The sequence below is a fragment of the Aedes aegypti genome, chromosome 1, assembly GCF_002204515.2.
Source record: "Aedes aegypti strain LVP_AGWG chromosome 1, AaegL5.0 Primary Assembly, whole genome shotgun sequence".
Taxonomy (NCBI): Eukaryota; Metazoa; Arthropoda; class Insecta; order Diptera; family Culicidae; genus Aedes; species Aedes aegypti.
Window position 1 is genome coordinate 70,853,818 of NC_035107.1, and position 22,777 is coordinate 70,876,594.

Consider the following 22,777-nt stretch of genomic DNA (forward strand, 5'->3'; position numbering starts at 1 on the left):
TCCACATCTTCCGTTTACGGTACTAGGCTGTTGAGGATCAACCTCTCCAATAACCTATCCCGTCGTATCCGGTAGACTGATAGGACGCCGACAGGACACCTCGTGGTATCCCCGCCTTCGGTAGTAGCACCAATTTCTGTCGCTTACATAAAAAGTCGCTTAGATCTGGGGGCGCTTAAAGCTGCACCACGTTCTTCTCTTTGTGATTCTGTGCATGCGCGTTGCATTCTTTGTCTGACCCTAAGGCAGATTGCTCGAAGATTTGCAATTGATTCGCACCACCAGTACACCGGCGGCCTGTTCTCTGTAGGAAGGGACTTTCTCGGCATGGAAGTATCACAAGCTCTTTCGGATCGCGTTTCGAATAATATCATCTGATATATTCACATTACCTTTGAAGGAAAAAACTTTAGTCTGGTATGACTAAGTGTCCTTTTTGTCTTCTGCCTTGCAAAGTTATGCCCTGGCTCTCTGTTTCTTTCGGTTTTCTAGTTATTTTTGATGTTGCTTTTACTCTTACTAAACTCGATGAAGACATCGAGTTGTCCAGCACACCTACATTTTCGGGAGGTGCTCTCTATTGCGATCCATGGCCTCGATTAGTCCCGGGCTATCGGTCACCTCACATGTTGCACTGGAGCGGCCAGTGCCTGCCGTCGTCACAGTATCTAGGCTATTGCCCACACTGTTCTCACTTAAGTTGATGTTGGTCGCCTCCTTTCTTGGCGGGAACCTTAGCCAGTTACTGATGGGTCTAGAAGCCTCTCCTTCACATTCCGCTAGTTGTTTGTTTTGATGGATCATCTTCATTGAGTCCTCCTAATAGCCGCAATCCATATCCGCTGGAATAGTCGCGATCCCATGGTTATATATGCAAGTGAAGAGGTCATGCTAGGGTTTATTAAATTTGGAGATCCGGAACCAAACCGGATTATTTGGGTTTCACTTTGTGATAACAGCACTACTTGTAATAAATACTTTTACTTCAAATGGGGGACTTTGTTCGGGTATGTATAAAGATGTTGACACGACTAAGTTCAGTAAATGAAAGAGACCGTCACGGGTTTGTTTATTTTCTTTTATGCTGTTCGACAGCAGTGTTGCGCGTACGCCTGCGCTTGCGCTTGATGATTGATGATTTTTCTGAATACACTCTAAAGTGTTTTAACTCAAATTGAAATACAATATACATTAGGGTTGACATTGTCTATCATGGGGTTTAAAGCCGGATCGGCACAAGTCAGGTAATGGCATCTGAGCCTACTCCTGTCGAGTTGGAACAAACAGACAGATTTGTAACGTACTCTAATTAAAACCTGCTACGGTTTTCGGGGACGGGAGCAGCTTGCACCATTAGCCCACTCACCGCTGTCAGCCTCAACGCATATTGTCCAGTACTTACATATACCGTTACTTCTCCTCAATCGTGAGCTGCCAGGATCAGGATCTTACTTGAGTTTCCTGGAGGCGACAAAACGTGTAGAGCAACAAGTAAGTAGCTACGCTCAGGTAGCCACCCAACAAAATTTGCTCAAGAATAAGCTGAAGGAGTTGGAAGCGGCTATGGTAATGAAAGATAAGGAGAATGCCAAACTGCAGGGAGAGAGCAAGCAGAAAGAATTGAGCAGATAAAGGCTTTCATCCAGCAGATGAAGCAGCAGTCGAACACAGAACGAGTACACCATGCTAGTGAAACTGAACAACTCTCCGGCCGTTTAGGAAACAAAGCGAAACCATTCACCTCACCAGACACCAGCCCGGCCCCCTAGGTAGACCGCACCAACCACCCATGACCTGACCCAGATTGAGTATTCAGGCGAAGAGTCTGGGGTATCGGAGACACGGACAACGAGACTTTTCAGTTCGGAAGTAGGGAAAGTGTAGTACCTTTTCCGTCGCAAGTACGGCAGACTGAAGGAGTCATCCGGGACGTCTTACTCCAATCCTTTGATGACGAACTCACCTCCGTGGCCGATGGAATCCTACACGACACCATGACATTGCAAATCCACCGAGATACCATTCACTCTGTACCAACATCAAGCAACAGCAGCTATTGCTGGTGTTTCTGGAAGCAGTCGTGTAGTAGTTTCGGCAATGGCTGGCACTGTGAGACAAGACGTCCCACAGGTCAGTCTTTCTACTTTACCATCACAAACGGTTGCTGCTGCGCCTGATAATCTTTCAGGGTACGCTGCATCACCCCCATCTCCCGGGGAAGGCCCTTCGAGAGTTCATCGCAGAGACATTACCCAAAGTGCTTCCCCGGTGCCGCCAATCCGAAGAACATCAACCTCGTCATCCACCACACGATCAGCTACGGATGGTCGCTCCGGCGGCTGCTCCGCCCTGCAATGGAATATCCGTGGTCTTAGGTTCCAATATCAGCGAGCTAAAACTGGTCATTTCTGACCTCGAACCATGCGTTGTAGCCTTGCAGGAGACCAAGGTGAACCAGACTGTTGTTCCGCCAGACTTCGTTGGTAGAAACCTGAGAGAGACTCGCGAAGAGGAAAAATATCAACGTCATATGCAGCCCAGATTCCCCTCTCACGAAACGTCAAATGCAGCCCACCGTTTTTATGGCTGAAAAAGTGAAAAGTATTGTGTTCAAAGTAAACTGTTATTAAAAACTTCAATCGGCGGAGCAGTTTTTTCCAAAGATGCTGATAAATCTAAGCAGAAGAGGTTGTCTGCTACGTTTGCTGGCATGAAATTTCACTCAAACGGCTATTTATGATTCGATGTGATGCAAACTCAATCATTTTTTGCTGAGAGGTTCATGTGAGGATTTGAACAGCATGCGCATAATTGGTATAAACACAAAGTGGAATAAGAAAAAAACTCAGCAATCACAGAAAAAGAAGACCGTCTTCGCGAGTCTCGTCTCAGGTAGAAACTACACGTTGCTGCTACTGTCGAAGAACGCCAACTATTGGCAACACGGTGTAGACCTTGCCATCCGAGAAGGTATAGCGTTCGAACGTGTGCAGATCCGCCGAGTTCAGCTCAGTGCCAGACCACACTGGCTGAATTGTTCGATCAGCTTGAAGGTCCTATTTTGCTCCTACACAGAAATAAATCCATTCTCGCATCCGTGAACAGCAGACGTGAACTTATCAACAAGCAAAAATACACCGTGAACTAGATCATGTTTATGCATAAACATGATGGTAGTTTATGGTGTATTTTTGACAGTTCACGTTTTCCAGAACTCTTTTTTGAGCGTGTACACGGTGTACTATATTAAGAATGTGATATATTCCGAAAACTTGACGACGTCATTCCTATCCACCTCGAACAAATTTGCGAAAAAAAATCATCTAGTGGTCCGGATGATATATGGTACGATAGGAGTGACGTCACATGTTTACAATCAAACTTGATATTTACATCAGTAAAAAGCCTGCCTTGTTAATTTTTGTGCCGTGAGCATGTAGGAGACTTCAACGCGCACCACATCATGCGCGCTTGGGCAATTCATAGCAGAAACAATACCTGACGAAGCAAATGGTGATCTTGAATGATGGCTCAGCTACCCGCATCGACCCGGCTTCGGGTAACACTTCGGCGATTGATGTGACCATCTGCTTAGAGAATCTGCCTCGGAGGTTCACCTGGCGAACCTTATCAGTCACGCACAACAGTGATCACCTACCAATTGCGGTGTCCACACCTGGGTGGTCAAATCAGCAAACAACGCGACTATACGATCGGGCTTAAGAATAAGAATATTAAGAATGGGTTACAGCAGAAAACAGCCGTCCATTTCGAGTCGAATGCAGGAAGCTTCAACGAAAAATAATTGCAGTAGCGTCTAAGTACATCTCGCGAACTACTAGCCTAATCGGACCGAAAGCAGTACCATGAAGGTGCCCCGAGGCCAAGGCGGCAATTCGTCGGCGACGAAAGTGTCTTCGGTAGCTCCGACGTCTACAGCAGGTCAACCCAGATTAACCCGAAGCGTTGACGGAATTCCAAGCTGCGGCACGAAAGGCAATTAAAGAAGCGAAGTAGCAATCTTTGGATCTCAAACGGCCCAACGAATTCACGGACAACCCCGAAGAAGTAGCTGAAGAACTGTCGACGTTCTACGGCAAAAGACCGGCGACGTCTAACTACCCTCCATCATTTCAGATGGTACAGACGGCAGCTGATAGAGTGTCCATAGATGATTCGGCTAATACCGGCGACGTGTACAACACTGTCATTACCCTAGCCGAACTTCTGTGGGCTTTCGACAAAGGGCGAGGTGCTTTGATAGGTACCGATATGATAGGGTATCCGCTTCTTCAACGACTTCCTATATCCTTGAAAATGATTCTGCTTGAGCAACAAAATCTGGCAAGGTGGTGAATTTCATTCCAGCTGGCGAAACGCTCTGATCATTCCCTTCCCGAAACCGAACTGTCAAGATTCCGGGCATGTTGCCTTTCGTTCAATCTCGCTTTTTAGCTGCATGGCAAAGCTTCTGGGGCGAATTCTCAACCGTCGCCTCATAAACAAATGAAGCTGAGAGATAGGAGACAGCTGGCTTACATTGCTAGCTCTCAAAAGTCAAGGGAACCTGTCACCAACTGTCAATGGAAAACCGTACATTCGATGGGCAGAGCATGAAAAACCGTTGAAATTCAAGTAAATGTAAATAAAATTTCTGGGTGTTTTTGAATAATTGCACATATTTAAAAGTTGCATACTTAAATACAGTTGTGTGTTGACAAACCATTAATATTTTTTTTATTCATATTCTTTTTCATAGTGTGCAACGAGAAGTGAATATGATTTTGACCAAAATAAGTTCATTTAGCCGTTGTGCACGACCTAAGAATAAAAGGATGAAGTCAAAGAAGGCAAGAAAACATGCCAAATGTCAGTGAGCTGTCTCCTCCAAGAGATTGCTACGAGGATACTTTTCGGTTGCCTCTTATGAACCGATAGCAGAGCTCACCCATACGAATGTGCACATCAACAAAGTAGCTGGTGCGAATGTGCTGAAACGAACCACAGCACACAAATTCAACGCATTACTTGCGTTTCATTCTGAAGAAATAGGGTCCTAAAGCCATGTCCCAATTTTAGTGTCAAACGCTTAAGTTTAGGCCAAGAACACATGTTTACTCAATTTTTTTATGTTTTCCGGTAGTTTTAAGTCCAAAAACATTTTTTATGTTTATTTTAGATTTTGTCACACCCCTTGGCTTAAACTCAAAGTTTGGGTGTATTTTGTTTTCCATGTTCCTTCCGAAATGTCAGATAGGAACAACCCCAGTGTTAAAACTAAAATCCCTGTGGTGTTTTGGTCAACTAAGCGAACGTCAAACATGATCAAAAGTGTCAAGGTTCATTTTTGGACCCAATTTTTAAATTAAAGTTTAAATATGATATAGCTGTTATATGAGCGGGAAAAATTGCTACAGTAGTTACAGTAACATGTTCTTTCGTGTTATTGAATAAAAACAAGATATTATTAAACATTTTAAGACCCTATTGATTCACACTTCCTATTTTAGTCTGTTATCTATGGCTTGATTATCCGAAGAAACATTTGCTTTTCTGTAGCTCATTAACATCAAATAGCTAGCAGATTTCGTTGCGCTCCATGCATTTTGTACAGTTTTCCCTCGTAGGAAAAGGTAAACTTCCGAAAAATATACGTGTGTGAGTGGAATTTAAATTCTGGAGTATAAATTCTGGACAAACATTTCAAAAGGGCACATCGACATTGGTAAACATTGGCTTCGCAAGACGCTGTTGAGCCCAATTCAACTCGATCACGCTCACCAATACCACTATCAGCAAAAGCTAACACCAATCTTTCTGATAGTGGTGTGAGTTTGCGTGGGCGGGCTAAAAAGGGCTCAACAGCAACGAATCTGAAAAAAGGCTCAAGACCTCTTGGGCCCTTTTCAAATGTTTGTCCAGAATTATGCTCTCGATAAGGAGGCACAGCTCAAGCTGTCAAATTCCGTAGTGAAAAAATAGGACGCCATCCCTCTGGTTTCCTCTCTCTCAAGAATCGAGTAGGCGGCTCGACAAGCGTCAACACGCTTTCTGTGCCGGGCATGGCACCGACACGGTAGACACAACAAGTTAGGCTATTCCCACGTGTAAACAACGGTTTTCAATCAAAATATGTGTCGTCAAAAAACGCCGCCTGAAGGAGACGGAGTGCAAGGAGATGGAACAGCTGTGCCGGTCTCAAGAAACGCGTAGGTTGTATCAGAAGCTCAACGCATCCCGCAACGGCTTCGTGCCGCGAGCCGAGATGTGCAGGGATAAGGATGGGAGCATTCTGACGGACGAGCGTGATGTGATCGAAAGGTGGAAGCAGCACTTCGACGAGCACCTGAATGGTGCTGAGAGCACAGGCAATGAAGGACGGGACAACGGAGGAAATGCCTTCGTCAGTACTGCGGAAGATGGAAACCAACCAGCCCCCACTTTGAGGGAGGTTAAGGATGCCATTCACCAGCTCAAGAACAATAAAGCTGCTGGTAAGGATGGTATCGGAGCTGAACTCATAAAGATGGGTCCGGAAAGGCTGGCCATTTGTCTGCACCGGCTGATAGGCACAATCTGGGAAACAGAACAGCTACCGGAGGAGTGGAAGGAAGGGGTAATCTGCCCTATCTACAAGAAAGGCGACAAGTTACACTCTTAAAAATAATGAAAATTACTGTGAACATAATTCATAGTATGACTGAGTGACACATGATGTAAATGATTAAACGACACAAAAATGTGTCCCTGAAGAAGTTTTGAACAAAATATGTAATTTTACACGTTAAAGGACACGAAAACGATGTCACTATAATCGGCATTTCCCGAATCAGACGCTATGGTAATTGAAATATGACATAAATTCACGTCATACGGCTCGCTTCTTTTATGTGCATCCAAAAGACGTAAAATCACATGATTTTTTCGGAGTGTGTAGATTGTGAGAACTTTCGAGCGATCACCATTCTAAATGCGGCCTACAAAGTATTATCCCAGATCATCTTCCGTCGTCTGTCACCTGTAGTAAACGAGTTCGTGGGAAGTTATCAAGCCGGCCGTTGACGGCCGATCGACAACGGACCAGATCTTTACTGTACGGCAAATCCTCCAAAAATGTCGTGAATACCAGGTCCCAACGCATCACCTTTTCATCGATTTCAAGGCGGCATACGACAGTATCGACCGCGTAGAGCTATGGAGAATCATGGACGAGAACAGCTTTCCCGGGAAGCTCACGAGACTGAAAAGAGCGACGATGGAAGGTGTGCAAAATTGTGTGAAGGTTTCAGGCGAACACTCCAGTTCGTTTGGATCCCACCGGGGACTACGACAAGGTGATGGACTTTCGTGCCTGTTGTTCAATATTGCTCTAGAAGGTGTTATGCGGAGAGCCGGGCTTAACAGCCGGGGTACGATTTTTACGAGATCCAGTCAATTTGTTTGCTTCGCGGATGATATGGACATTGTCGGCCGAACATTTGTAAAGGTGGCAGACCTGTACACCCGCCTGAAACGCGAGGCAGCAAAAGTTGGACTGGTGGTGAATGCGGCCAAGACAAAGTACATGCTAGCTGGTGGGGCCGAGCGCGACAGGGCTCGCCTAGGTAGCAGTGTTACGATAGACGGGGATACGTTCGAGGTGGTCGACGAGTTCGTCTACCTTGGATCCTTGCTGACGGCTGACAATAACGTTAGCCGTGAAATACGGAGGCGCATCATCAGTGGAAGTCGGGCCTACTATGGCCTCCAGAAGAAGCTGCGGTCAAAAAAGATTCACGCCCGCACCAAATGTACAATGTACAAAACGCTCATAAGGCCGGTAGTCCTCTACGGGCATGAAACGTGGACGATGCTTGAGGAGGACTTGCAAGCACTTGGAGTCTTCGAACGTCGGGTGCTTAGGACGATCTTCGGCGGTGTGCAGGAGAACGGTGTGTGGCGGCGAAGGATGAACCACGAGCTCGCCCAACTCTACGGCGAACCCAGTATCCAGAAGGTGGCCAAAGCTGGAAGGATACTATGGGCACGGCATGTTGCAAGAATGCCGGACAGCAACCCTGCAAAGATGGTATTCGCTGTGGATCCGGTTGGTACAAGAAGGCGTGGAGCGCAGCGAGCTAGGTGGGCGGATCAAGTGCGTATCGATTTGGCGAGCGTGGGGCAGAACCGAGGATGGAGAGATGCGGCCACGAACCGAGTATTGCGGCGTGAAATTGTTGATTCAGTGTTATCTGTGTAGATGTTAACTAAATAAATGAAATGAAATGTGTCGTCATTCCTATCGTCAAGCATGAGGCTTACAGGATGGTAGAAGATAGCGAGCCTTGCTTTTTTTTTTGCACTATTTCGAGTTTGCGATAGGAATGACGTCACTGCCAATTGTCATTTTTCGTCTTATTTTTACCGTGGGCATAATACATACTTCGCCGAACTAGAGAGATCACTACCAACAGTCGATGAGCACTGCTTGGTAGCATCCCTGGACCTATCGAAAGCGTACGATACAACCTGGCGATATGGTATCCTACGTACACTCAAGTCGTAGCGTATTCGAGGTCGCATGCTGAACATTTTGCTGAGCTTCCTCTTGGAGCGAACGTGCCAAGTCTCAGTAGGTGGACATATATCTCATGAACACGAGTTGAAAAACGGAGTGCCACTAGGTTATGTGCTGTCAGTGGCTTTGTTCCTCGATGCAATACAACCCATCTTCCGGGTACTGTCGAATAGAGTCGCTGTTCTCTTATACACCAACGAAATCCTTCTTAAAGGGCATTTTTCGGTTATTCAGTCTAGAGAACCTTTGCGTTGATTATTATAGAATCTCCGCCATCGTTTCGGTCCTTGTTGGGACCTTCTTCAGGGCAACAACAACAAGTTAAACAAGTTTTTTATAAACATGAAAACGTCGGGTCTTGAGAGGGTCAATAGACCATTTCCGTGAAAATATTTTATTGGCTTATATGCTTTCTGTCAATTTACTGAACAGACTTTCCTAAGAAACCGATATGTTTTGAAGCCTCTTACTATTAGAAAACCATGAAAAACTTGCGGCACGTTAGTTCACCCCTCGGTCCCCTACTATTTATTTCTCTCCGTTTTTTATGCGACCCCTTTTTGCACTATGATTTTTTCTCCACGTCGTGGTGAATATTTGATCAGCTGGTTCGGATCAATCATGATAGAGAGAGTGTACATGGTGACATCACGGAAAACTTTTCATCTTAGTCCCTCTTCCATTAACCTATATTGACTGTCCCGCTCTTTGACTTTCCTGCTGAATTTTTTTATAAGGAGTTGCCATTCACTGCTGGAAATGTTGGAGTTTCGAGGTTATGTCAGGCGTACAACCATCTATAGCTTTATTCATGTTTTAATACGTTATATATTAGATGCTGTTTTGGTTTGCTGGTGACTAATTTGGTGGAAGCGAAAGATCACGACGAAATCTTTTGCGATCATACCATCTCCTTTGCCTGGAGCTGCTGTGATGCTCCAATTTGATATACGAAGAATCTTTCTCTCTTCCGGTTTTGTGGTCGACCGGGGGCTGGCGATGAGCGTAGCACCATGTTTTGAACCTTTTTTCCAAACTGTAAATACGGAATTTTATACAAGATGTCCTCGATTGGCACATCCATCATTCAGTATGGATTCCCCCAGCTTCCATGCATGGTTATTATGTGGTCAGAACAAAATGCTGTCGCATGGAGAAATCTTCGTCGCTCCCTCCAGTTTACCGCCGTCCTCCCCACCGTTTTTGGGAACTATTGTGGAGCACCGCAGCGGCTGCGGACGGGGAAAATATTTGTTGTGGTCGTGAAGGTTTTTGTTGTGGAGGATAAGATTGGAGGAACTGCGAGAATTACTTTTGTTTCAGGAAGACCTATGAGAGGGGTAAATTAAACGGGGAAGCGCTCATGGTTCCGGAAAATAAATGAGGAAGCGGAACCATAAGGCTTCCGGTGGCAGTCTGATAACAAATATGCATCTGAGCTTGCGACTGATTTCTCCGCAATGTTCTGGCTTACTTAGGTGGCAAATATAATTGATGCGAACCACTAGCTCACTTTTTTATTCTTCCGCTGTGCTTATTCAGAACAAATAGTGACGTCACAATCTGCGCGGCATAAGCACAGCGGATGAATAAGAGAGAGGAACAATGACACGCATCGATGATCTTCTCCACCTGAGTAGATTCAGAACATGGATTATTCCATTTCTGTTGATTGTCGTGATTGTCCGATTTGACATTGACATTTCATCATGTCTACAAACACGCAACGCAGGGGTATGACTAAAAGTTGTGGAAAAATCTCCACTTTGTATCCAGCTTTTTACGCTCGCCATGCTATAAAATATCTGACAAAAGCTAACTACCACCACTGAACTGAAACTCGAAAAAAAATCCTTAGTAACCCATCACTCAAATATTGCTTGTCTGTCACTCAAACTAAAATATAATTCCAAATTGCATTGATAATGTTTTAATCGCTTAATAATCATTCCTTTATTTTTAGGTTTCCTTTAGGTCATGTCCGCTACACTTTTGAGCTGTAGGCCAAATTTTTGAAGCAATATAGTGCGGTACGAAACTTCCGTAAATCAAATGACAACCAATCAAGGAACTGTTGTCCGGAAAATTAAATGAAATTTGTCGTGAATGAAATCTCTACTACATTGCAATTTGCACAACATTCTGTGAGAACATCTTCCAGGATTTTGTGATTACCCAAAATTAAAGTCGCGCTTAATATTACGCCGGACTCTAGCTCTGAATTCTAAGAACTATTCTTTCCAATCTGTGAGAATGATTTCCAGGATTTTGCAATAATCTCGCCAAATAATTTAAATAAAGCTTCAAATTTTCTAAGAATACTAATTGGAATACTGTAAAGGATTTTGCGAGAATCTTTTTCAAAATTAAGTAACAATTCTTCCTAAGATTAAGTGAGAATCGTGTGCTGGAATCTGTAATAAACTTTTCATCAGAATATTTTCCAAAATTCTAAACTACAATCCTGTCATGGAATCTGTAAGGATGTTGTTCAGATATGTGTCAAAACTATGCTTTGAACTTGTGAATTACGGCATGAAGACATGCTGCGTAAATTCCTTGCGTAAATCGAAAAGCTAAGCCGGGTCTTTTAAATATTTCTTCTTCAAGCTGTTGTGAGGTATGCCAAACCAACTTCATCATTATCATCAAATTGTTTAAGCCTAGAATAAAATAAAGAATTCTTTATAATTAAACTTAACTGGAGAAATATAACAATAATATATCATGATTATTTCCGCAAATGAATAAACAAATCATTTTTGACAGAAAAAAGAAAACAATGAAATTCAACTGTTCGTCACGGCATGCTGAGAATATATTTCCAAGTTTCAGTTCAATGGTGGAAGTCAGCTTGTGTCAAATATTTTATAGCATATTGATTTTATAGCGAGCGTAAAAAGCTGGATACCCACAGGGTTGAAACAACTGTGCCGCACGACAGTTTTGACATCAAAAAGTGATGAATTTCCAAGTTTTCAAAAAATTGTAAGAAAATAAGGACTTCAAATAAATTAGATCTTGAAACGCCAATAATCATTAAAAATGGTCATCTTTCGAAGAAAAATATAAAAATATGGGGTAAGATCTGACGGAAATGGTCTATTCTGTTCCACTCGTATACCTGTTCATTTGATACCGTTTGGCTGGATTTTTCTATTCGGTAGAGTTTTAGTTTTGGGAGTTTATACTGTTATTTCTACGCTGCGATTTGGGTATGGCACTCGGTGATAAGTCTACTACAGATAATATATCTGTAGTAAAGCATTATCAGTGATTCTCAAGTGATCCAGTGATTAAACAAAGGTTTTCAAAGGTATTTTAAATCTTCCTAGGAACTCTCAAGAGTTTCTGCAAATGAGGGACTTAGTGGTTTTCAGAAGTTATCAAGCAATTCCAGGAGTTTCAAAGGATTCCAGGGGTTCGAAAGAATTAGTTAAACCTATTGGAAGCCGTTGGAATTCCCTTGCCAATTTGTGGAAACCTCTTAACATAAGAGTACTAAGCTGAGAAGCAGGCACTGTTCTAGTTGAGATATAACGTCAGAAAGAAAAATAGTTTTATAAGGGGCTATAGGGGATTTTTTATTATTTCCGTACGGGTTTGGGCCGAAAGGTCTCAGTTTTTCATTAAACTTTTTCCACAGGCAGGGCTCATCAATACATGAATAAAAAAAATTGAGAAAAATTCAGGGTCGCCTAGTTTCCCGGAAAACTCAGTTGGAAATTTTCTGTTTTCCCCTGACACTACTAACTTTGAAAAATCATAACTCAAGAACGAAGCATCGTAGAAACTTTTTTTTATGAAAATGTAAGCAAATTTTCTCAGGAATAAAAAAAAATTAACTGGAAAAAGTTTTCCACAAAATTTTCCACCGTTGAGAAAATTCGTAAAGAAAAGCCGGAAAAACTATGCTCCAATTCGTGGAAAATTTTCAAAAAAATATTTTTGAGAAGGTAATTTCATAAGCTTTAATCGCTGAAATTTTTGAAATGGTATTTGAGTTATGGCCAATTTCGTAAAAAATGTGCAAATGTGCCATTTTGAGCCTCGTAGCATCGTAGAAACAAAGTTTTTTCATCTTGCTGTGGTTTTAATCACCCTTCTCTTAATCTTTTCTACTTTATTGGTATTTTTCGGTGACGTCACCGAAAAATACCAATAAAGTGAAAACAAGTTTTTTTTATGAAAATGAAAGCAAATTTTCTAAGTAATAGAAAAGAATGTTAACTGGAAAAAAATTTTCCACCGTTGAGAAAATTCGTAAAGAAAAGCCGGGAAAACTATGTTCGATTAAAGCTTATGAAATTATCTTCTCAAAAATATTTTTTTGAAAATTTTCCACGAGTTTCCAACTCTATTGTTTTTCCGGCTTTTCTTTACGAATTTTCTCAACGGTTGAAAATTTTGTGGAAAACTTTTTCCAGTTAATATTTTTTTATATTTCTGAGAAAATTTGCTTTCATTTTCATATAAAAACTTTGTTTCTACGATGCTTCGTTCTTGAGTTATGATTTTTCAAAGTAAGTAGTGTCAGAGGAAAACAAAAAAATCCAACTGAGTTTTCCGGAAAAATAATCGACCCTGAATTTTTCTCAATTTTTTTATGCATATATTGATGAGCCCTGCCCTTGGAAAAAGTTCCATGAAAATCTGAGACCCTTCGGCCCACTTTGTACGGTAATAAAAAATATCCCCATACTTGAATTATGCGTGTTACCTAGATCATGCAGTTTGCTGCTCATCAGGAATCTTACAATAATTATGCCCAGCTTTTAATCAAAATTGTTCTCAAAATATTATACTTTCTGGGTAGTGTCAAAGAGTCGTTTGCGAGATATAGCCATACTAAGGAAAAATCAAGATGAATCATTGAAAAGGGCATAACTCCAAATTTCGAGCTAACCCAAAAAATCATGCGATTTTCGTCTTTTGGGATGCACTTAAAAAAAGCGAGCCGAATGACGTAAATTTGTGTCAAGTTCTAAATACGGTAATGTCTGATTCGAAAAATGTGGATCACAGTACCATCGTCTTTATGTTCTTTAACATGTAACATTACATTTTTTGTTTAATACATCTTCAAGGACACGTTTTTGTGTCGTTCCATCACTTACATCATGTGTCATTCATTCATAACCAGAATTACGTCCACAGTAATCATTGTTTTTAAAAGTGTACTTTCATAATTTTGTTCACATTTTGTTATATATGAAGATATCATTGATTGTATTGCTAGAACAAGCTCTGACTGCTGATGTTTGTCAGTTACCTATAAAATAAAAGCTGATCTATTCACAGCACATTGTATCTATAGACTATCAATCGTGCTTGGTTTGCAGTCGTGCAAATGTCCAATTTGAGCATTGAGAGATCGATTTTCATTCAGCCTATAACAAGAGACCAAAAGCCTCCAACGAGAAGCGTCGCATACCACGCATTGCGTCCACGCAAATAGTTCTAAACAACTCAAATCGAAAACAAATACCAACCTTGAAATCGAAACCTAAGCCACTTAACGGGCTGACTGATTGACTGCGACTTCTCAAAGGTTTCCATAAACCACGTGGTCATTCGTGGGGGATGAGAAGGAGGTCTGGCCAAAGACAACGGCAAAAGACCACGAGGAGACAGAGGATGTCTAGATATCCAAAAAATGACCACGTGATTTAGGGACGACCCCTAAGCTACCGCCTCAAACGACGACATTGAAGGTGTCCACCGATAAAGATCTCCAATTTCCATGAACAACTCTCAACCCTCGCACACCGCTTCAAGCTCGATCCAAAACGAAACGTGCACCGAACGTAAGCTGGGATCCAAAATATTTACCGAATCCGAATCGATTGGTTGGTGGTTGGTGGGTGTGAAATTGGAAACATTTGGCGAAGCTGATGATGGACGGCGCCAATGGCGACGCGTCGTGTGTGCTCCCATCTGCAACTAATTAGCAGCCCGCTTCCAAATTCGATGTACAAACATCATAGAGTAAGGCGGGGTGAAATTTTGAATACACTTATGCTGACAAAATTTGTGTCAAAATATTTTCCCATTTCTAGTCATAACCTGCGGGATGCGAAGCAGTTGTTCGCAAAACTACGGTAAAACTTCAAATTTTGGTGAGTTTTTTCATGCAACCAGGCTAATTTTGTTAATTTTAAAACTAATAAGTCGATTTTGAGCAATTTGCAAGTTTTTACGCGAGATTGGCTTGAATTTGCCCCACTTTACTCTATGAATATTACACTTCTTCGCGGGGTCACAATTTGGCTGTCCAATTAGGGAAGTGGGGTTCTTTTTCGCGCCTTCCTTTTGCGGACCCAAAATCAGGTATCGCTGTGCCTTCCCTTCGTGTGACCACGTTCCTCACTTTTGCAAGTCGTTGGAAGTTACGTGGTCACGTCGGGTGCATAAATTTTGCTCCAGCAATTGACGACGATGACGACGGCGCAAATGGTTGTGATGGGAATATGTACGTTTCTGTGGTACATGAACCAGAGCAGTACGAATTAATGATTAATCAAGCAGTGCGCCAAACGGCGAATGTGACATCCATACCAAATCGCCGGTGGTGCGAAACTGTGTAATCTCCAGCCGTTTGGTCATCGTCGATTAAGACGATTGAGAAGGGGGTGGAACAGATTTTCTTCGATTGACTGGCTGCAGTTGTTCAGAAGTTATCAGTTATATGGCTCATTAGGCAAGCAGTCTGTGTGGCGTCGATGGAAAGTGGTACGCTAAAGACTTCCATCAAGACTGCATTTTTTTTTTGCAAGGTAAAACAAATTTTCGCCTTCATCGTTATACATATGATGCCCAGATTCGTACAGCACTGATCTTCCAAGGTCATGATGGAACTATGGAAGAGCAATAAACAAAATTATTTTATGCACCTCTCAAGTTTGAAAGCTCCTTTCCCCTGCTTACAAAGTACTCGACCTGAGTAATTACCCATAGGCTGCGCTGGCAGTGGCAACTGCCTAATTAAAATTTACTGTGCGAACTACTCTGCTAGCCACCAAAGCCAACATGTGAGGCTCCAATTCTGTAAGTACATACTGCCAGTGCAGCAAAAGCACACGGCTCGGGGAAGATTGTTTATTTTTTTTTGATTAATGTCCCCTTGAAACGTAACGCTTTGTGACTGTAGCCAGTTTGTTACCAGTGCGCTAAGCTCTCAGAGTTAAGCCTGAATTGCCTCGCTGTCTAAATCCGAAATAATCTGCATATTTATTCGATCAGGAGATACCTCCGCGGAAGAGTTCTAATCTTGATCTATTTTAATCAAATTGGACGCGTGCGCTGAAAGGTAAACGTGATTGGCATGTATCAAAATCGATTGATACCAAGCAGACCACTTTTTGTGGCAAGACCCTCTTTCTTTCCTTCTCTTCAACCTACAGAGGAACCTTCTTTCCTGCCCGCCGCACCACAATCCAATCAATGAATGGAACGCGACGATACCCGCATCAATCAATTAGGTCCAATTGCGCTCCACATTCGGTACCTTTCCCCCTTTCCACTGCAGACAGTTTCGATCTTGCGGACGCTAGACCAGTGGTTTCCAACCTTTTCGAAGCTGCGACTCCCTTGAAAGTTTTACAAACATCCCACGGAGCTCTGAATGGATGATTTTGAAATGGAGATATATGAAAACTTTTTAACGATTACATTATGAACCAACAGATATCTTTGCCGCCCAAATTTCACAACTGTACAATGTGTCCCATGAAAATGCGAATTTATTTATTTCGTCAAGCATAGGTAGACTACATACAATAATTACAATACTTTCTTACATGCTATGGATTACTTCTATTGTTCTTTAGTCGTGTTTTAAGCTGCTCTTTGGACATAGTAATGCCAATGAATTCGCAATGTACATTATACTGACGCATCATACGGTTAATTGGTCCGTTTTGAGCATAATGCGTTCTGCATGATTTTTCTGAAATTAATTTTCTTGTTCTTAAATGCCGAGAGGGGGTGTAGAAGTTTAATTGAGAGAGAAGTGCAGCGGAGTCTACACGATTCGGAATAATGTTGTTTATAAAGAGAATCATTGCGAATTCCCGGCGTTGCTTAAGTGTTTCCAAGTTGATGAGCATGCAGCGTGCTTCATATGACGGAAGTGGCAGTACAGTCCAATTCAATTTCCGAAGGGCGTATAAAAGGGATTGCTTCTGTACTGATTCTATGCGTTCTTCGTGTATGACATGGTACGGGTTCCATACAAAGTGACAATATTCCATAATTGGCCTTACATATGTAATATATAATAATTTAATAGTATATGAGTCTTGAAAATTGTTGCTGAACCTCTTGATGAAGCCAAGCATGCTGTTTGTTTTGTTTATTATGGAATTATAATGTTCTACAAAAGTTAACTTAGAGTCTAGGATTACGCCCAAATCCCTTACAATTTTACACTTCTGCACTACTTGATTTCCTAAAAATACTTCAATTCGAGCTGTGGCATATTTTCGACTAAATGCTATTGAATTACATTTTTTGATATTGAGTTGAAGTGGATTTTTTGTGCACCAAGCGAAGAATAAGTTAATGTCATTCTGGAATTCTTCTGCTTCGCTAGATTTACTTACTTCCATGAATAATTGAAGAATAAGAAATAAGAATTTTTATTTTTCTAAGTGAAAAGGAAATGTCGTTTATATACAAAATAAAAAGAAGTGGGCCTAAATGAGAACCTTGGGGTACTCCAGAGGTTACAGAAATGGGTGCTGATAATGTATTTAGAAAGCGCACTGTTTGTTTACGATGTGATAGATATGACTGGATCCAACTCAACCATGCTGCCTGTAAGTAAATTGGTTTTTTACTTGCTGAAAAAATTTGTCGTTCACGAGAGATTCGAAGAGTTTGGGGATACAGGAGATAATGGCAATTCCGCGATAGTTCCGTATGTCAGATTGTGTACCCGATTTGAAAATAGGCACCAAATACGAGGATTTCCAAGCTTCTGGGAATTTTCCATTTTTAAGAGACATGTTGAAATCTTCTGGGAGATTTTTGAAGAACACGGGTGCAATGCCATCCGGTCCTGCTCCCTTTGATACGTCCAGGTTTTTTAGTGCCGATAAGATTTTATGTTGTGATAAATTTTCAATAGATATACTATTAGAAAATTCTGAAAAAAAAAAAAAATTGCCGTCGCGGTCTTCTTCGGAATAGGTGGTATACACTTCTTGGAAGAAATATGCAAAGAGGTTGCAGATATCGGAAGAGTTTTCAACCTACTTTTCCGTAAAAATGCATACGCGAAGGGAAATTGCCACTTTTTAATTTAGTGTTTACAAAATTAAAAAAGTTTTTAAAACATTATTTGACTTTGGATTCGACCTTATGATTATATTCTTCATGTGCGGAGTTAATGGCTGAGTTGAGTTGGTTGCATATGTCATGATACAAATGTACTTTATTTTTTGTATAAATTTCTGCTTCTTGTTCTTCAGGTTTTTAAGTTATTATTATTATTATTTTTCTTTATTAGAGAGACTTTCAGTCCGAGGCTAGTTTGTCTCTAGGGTTCTTCAGTTGTGGGCTAAACTACACCGGTAATTTGTTATTTTGTATACGTCTTCTTCCTCTTGTTGGTACAGTTCCTTAATTATTTGTTGAATAATTGAATGGAATTTATCTACTTCGGTGTCGATATTTTCTTCAATACTGATAATATGTTGCCAATTATTTGTACATAGTCTACGTTTGGCTTCTTTGTAATTTGCTTTATTGTATTCCGGCACTTCCTCGTACTCCCAGTCGCTGGGGAGAGAAGTTTTATGTATGCAGCCAATCCATGAAAAACCGATCTAGTTGGTCACCGAATTCCGTGAAAATCTGCTATTTTGTTCCTTATCCGTGTTTTTGGATTTTTTTTATTAAGGTGGCCATTTTCAAAAAAAAAAAATGACCAGAAAAATCGCGATTTTGCAAAATTTTTATTTATTTTTAAAAAAGTCATAACTTTTGAACCGTTTGACCGATTTTTAATTTTCTTGGACAGCATGAAAGCTAAGGACTTTTCAAGAAAAATATAAAATATCAAAACAATTTTTTTTTACGTAAAACAAATCAATAATTTCCCTTTTTCGTGTTTTGAAGGCTTCGGGACCAAAGGGACTATTGCTGTTCTCATTTTTTCTTCAATTTTGCCGGAATTAGGTGACCTACTAGATCGGTTTTTCATGGAATGGCTGTGTGAAGATTGAGTATTCAATTGCTGTGTGAAATACTTCATTTTTCCATAGAGGTGAAAATGGTGCATATACACAGAAATCTTCAGTGCGATTTGTAAATGAGAGGTCCAAGTAAGAATTTTGCTGGTTTTTTGTCGAATAAAAATTGTAAAGTGCTGTCTTCGCCTACGACGCAGTTTTTCTTCAGGTTTCATAATTGAAATAATAGTTTCGACAATTTTGAAGAATAATTCAAAATAATGTTCGTTAGCGTGTTCAGGTGAAAAATACACGGATGAAAAAATATGCGTTTTTCCATAAATCAGAGGTTTAGCCCAAATATTTTTGAATTCTTTGTGTTTGAAAGTTTCAATTTCTTCAGAAGTCTGGATTGATGGCTATGAGGACTCCACCACCGGAATTTTTATTACAGTGTTGCAAATTTCGGTCGTGCCGAAATACCTTAAAATTGTTTAAAAAAATGTCTTCGCTTCTTACGCTTTCGTCCCAGCTGGTTTCAGTACCATTATATCATGTTATGTGGTAGTTTTTATATGGAATTTGAAAACGAATAATAAATGTAAGTGTTAAGTCGAGTCGTTCAATGTTTTTAGAATCTATTTTTTGTTTTGCATATGATTTTGAATTGTCCATTTCCCTTACGAGAGAGGATTTGGCAGCATACATTCTAAATGTATCATGTAATCATCGAGTTCAATAGCTTCGTGATTAAAACTTCAATTTAAAGCTTTTAAACGTCAAAAATCTGAAGAAACTTTTCGCATGCCTTGCCTTGAACATTCGCACTTGTCAAGTAATAGAAAGTGAATAGAAATAGCACTGGAGATATAACCATACTTTCACTCAAAATGTGTATTCTAATGTACCGTGATTTAGGTACTATTGAAGTGTGATAAGCGGCTCTGTATTGCTAATAAACTCTGAGCCGGTGTTCATATTTGTGGTCTCTAACTTAAGGAACGCATTTATTTTAAAAAAAAAAATCAAACAAACCTCTGTATTTACATTTTATTACACTTTTAATAATATTTAAGGTACATGTAAGTTACATCTAATGACCTGCTTTCATTGAAAAATTATCAATAAATTCTAAACATTTAGCGCCAACCCATCATTTTCCCAGCAACACTGGTCCACTAAAACTCGAGATTTGCTTCCACAATGTACCGTCAAAACATAAAAGATAAAATAAATCAAACATTTTTTTGATTTTCTTCTAGTTTTCCGCCAATTCTTCATGGTGAAACATTTTTAGGAAAATGTTTTTTTTTTAAACATTTAATAGATTGCTGAAGAAATTTCCTTTCGATTTCACAAAAAGACTTTTGTTCTACGATGCATAGTTCATGAGATATGATTTTTTAAAATTTGAGGGATGGTGCATAGCTACTTGGGCACTTCCATGATTCACTTTGGCAGGGGGAGTGGGGGTTGGTTTTCTCGGCCGAATTTTCAGAAACTTTCCAAAAATTTGCGCTATAGTACAACGCATTTTGTGGCCAAAAAAAAATGCCAAGAATAGGATCCGGCTCCTTAAATAGGGAAATCGTGAAAATTAATCTAAAGATTTTCCGAGAAAACAGACCACTATAAATTTATTGAATTTTACTTTTAGTCTTATATGCACGAGCTCTACCTCTGGTGAAAATTTAAAAGAAAAATACAAATCGAAGAACCACCGGCCCAAACCTGTCCGATAATTTAAAAAAAAATGCCCCTTAGTTAGGCCCTTTGTTTGGTGTTGTAGAAAATAAAAGTGATACGTATTTTCATAGAAATGGTGTAACTAACTAACTAGTCAATAAGTGTTTCATAGACTACTTTAATGACAAATTTGATTTGAAAACACTAGAGCCAGGAAACCCATTTTGTGTGGACCACCCTAAGACACCGTAAGAAAAAAAATCTAAATCGGTCAATTTAAGACAAACAAAAAACATTTTTTGACGAAGTTGCTTGAAATTTAACTTTGCTTAACTTTAACATGTATACTATAATTTCTTCAAATAAGAAAGTTTGTGACATCATTTCTATAAAAATGTGGACCACCCTAATTTTCAATAACACCAAATAAAGGGCCTAACTAATACAAACAACTTTGTGGACCGTTTTTCATTCTGAAGCTCAAAATTACTGCTTTCTGGACCACTGCACAATGGTCTGAATCGACATTTTGGCAGGAAAAAAAGTGTTTTCTCTGTTCTCGTCGATTTTTGACGTTCGATAGCTTCAGAGAAGTTATTCGTCATTATGTTTTGCATCTTATAAGAAAAAAGTTGAATAGGGTGGTCATCGTTTATGTTTAAATAATGACTTAAACCTTTTTGTTTGATTAAATTTGTGGCTGCGCTCTTCTGCAAACTTTTAGAATATGATTTTACACATCTTTATCGAAGACACTTGTTGTGGCCAACAACAAGCCATCGGGGTGCATCATGCCGCACCACACCGGTGGGCAAACATGCCTCATGTTGAGGCCACAAATCATCCATACTGGCAACACTTTACTCACCTGAAATAATACACTCATTCATGCTGCATACCTAGAAACATAAAACAATTAGTATCAAATCGTTATAATACAGAGTAATCAACTTACCTTTCAAGCATTGTTATTGTTTATCTTCGCATTGTATCATTCACTGACAGTTCCAGAAGATTCTGCAGTACAAATAGGTTGTATAACAGTTTAGACACAACACATTATTGTATACAACAATACACTTCTAGAATATTCCATGCAAGTAATTAGGGAAGAGCGGTGTATAAATAGGACACACTTACTTTGTAAATATCAGTCTGAAATAAACCGTGATTTCGAACGTATCTCTTTTCGTGTAATTCAGTACTTCCCAAACTGTGCGCCGCGGCGCCCTGGTGCGCCGTAGCACTTCTTCAGGGGCGCCGAATAAATTAAATTTGAAACTTTCTCATTATCTGAGAAAATGTTTCAAAATTTCGGATATAAATAATGATAAGGCTCGTTTAAAGAAAACCGTTTTTCAACGACATTGAAGCAGATTATAGCCAGTCGATATAAATACTGTCATTTGAACATTCAATGTCGAGAACTTTTGAACTTGAACTGATTTTTGGAGTTCAAGGCCGTGCGGTTAGTGTCGTCATGCATTGTGCTGAGGAGTGTTACTACGATTCCCACTTCACCCCTGAAAACTTTTCATGAGGAGCGTTTGTTCCGATTGTGTCACAGGGCGTTGCATGCTGGTCCTTTATCTGAAGTGGTGCTTCTTCTTTCAAGGGACAAAATTGTCCACTTGAAGCATTTATGTGTTGGTGTCTTTAAAAGATCCAAGTATGATTAGTGTATTTATTTGATTGACTCAAAATAAAGCATTCAATACTATTTTTGCAAAGATTGCTTGGTTTTCCACTGTAAATTTTGAAAAATATCGATGTTAAATGGTTTTTGACACAATGAAATTTAAAAAAAAATTGTTAACAGCAGATTTTTAAAATTGTTACCATTGGAGGTTTTACAAAAAAAAAATGGTTATATATGGATATTTTTGGTAAGATAAGCAAGAAAATTTGATTCAACATTAACAGTTCAGAAAACACTAATTTTTGATGAAACGCTATCAAATTTATCATTTGTTGAATGTCAAATCCAACGTTTTATTTGAGTTTTGAAAGCTGGAGCTTCTCTTTTATTTTTTTTTCTTATCTCATTGCTTGAGGTGCTTGCACAGTTAATAAGTTTCAACAAATTTAAAGTACAGTTTAAAAAATTATATAAGCATCAATGAACAATAAAAAATATTTATAAAAAAATAGATTTGATGTGCAGGATAATTTTCAAGAAAATTGTCAATCGTTCACAATAAAAGAAACAAGAAAGTTTGGAGTGTGTGCATTGATTGTAATTATTTAGTAAAGTACATTTTTATCGCTATTGAAAATTGAAGTAGAATACTCACTTATTAGACTAAAAGTTTCACGAATTCACATTTTATTTGCAACAGCATATTTGAATGTGTAGATT

The 22,777-nt window shown here is 40.0% G+C and overlaps 1 protein-coding gene across 9 annotated transcripts in view; it reads left to right on the plus strand.

The window, feature by feature from the left end:
• The window catches only part of LOC5569552, a 473,968-nt gene that overhangs the window by 98,724 nt on the left and 352,467 nt on the right, over window positions 1-22,777 (plus strand). The gene's annotated exons all lie outside the window — the stretch shown is intronic.